The following is a 536-nucleotide window of genomic DNA, read 5'->3' as shown; positions in this document are numbered from 1 at the left end:
CGGACAGAACGCGGCACCACCCCCGAATGCAACCATGATTCCTTCACGCAAGAGATCATGAAGGAGAAGGTACCGCGAAACTTTAAACCACCCGATATGGATCTCTACGATGGCACCACCGACCCAAGTCACCACCTCGGCAACTTCAGAAGCAGAATGTACCTGGTCGACGCCTCTGACGCGATTCGGTGCAAAGCCTCCCCCACCACTCTCACCAAGTCGGCCATGAAGTGGTTCGACAACCTGCCACCAAGATCAATCACCAGCTTCGAAGACCTAACCAAAAAATTTCTGACAAGGTTCTCTATTCAAAAGGACAAGACAAAACATGCCCCCAGTCTACTCGGGATCAAACAAGGTAACCAAGAAACTCTCCGAGAGTACATGGAGCGATTCAACAAAGCCTGTCTGGACATACAACACTTGCCCACTGAAGCAGCCATCATGGGACTAGCAAACGGCCTAAAAGAGGGACCGTTTAGCCAATCCCTATCCAAACGATACCCGACCTCCCTATACGAGGTGCAGGAACGGGC

This window comes from Arachis duranensis, chromosome 5 (genome assembly GCF_000817695.3).
Source record: "Arachis duranensis cultivar V14167 chromosome 5, aradu.V14167.gnm2.J7QH, whole genome shotgun sequence".
NCBI classification, from domain to species: Eukaryota; Viridiplantae; Streptophyta; class Magnoliopsida; order Fabales; family Fabaceae; genus Arachis; species Arachis duranensis.
Note: the sequence above shows the minus strand (reverse complement) of the source record.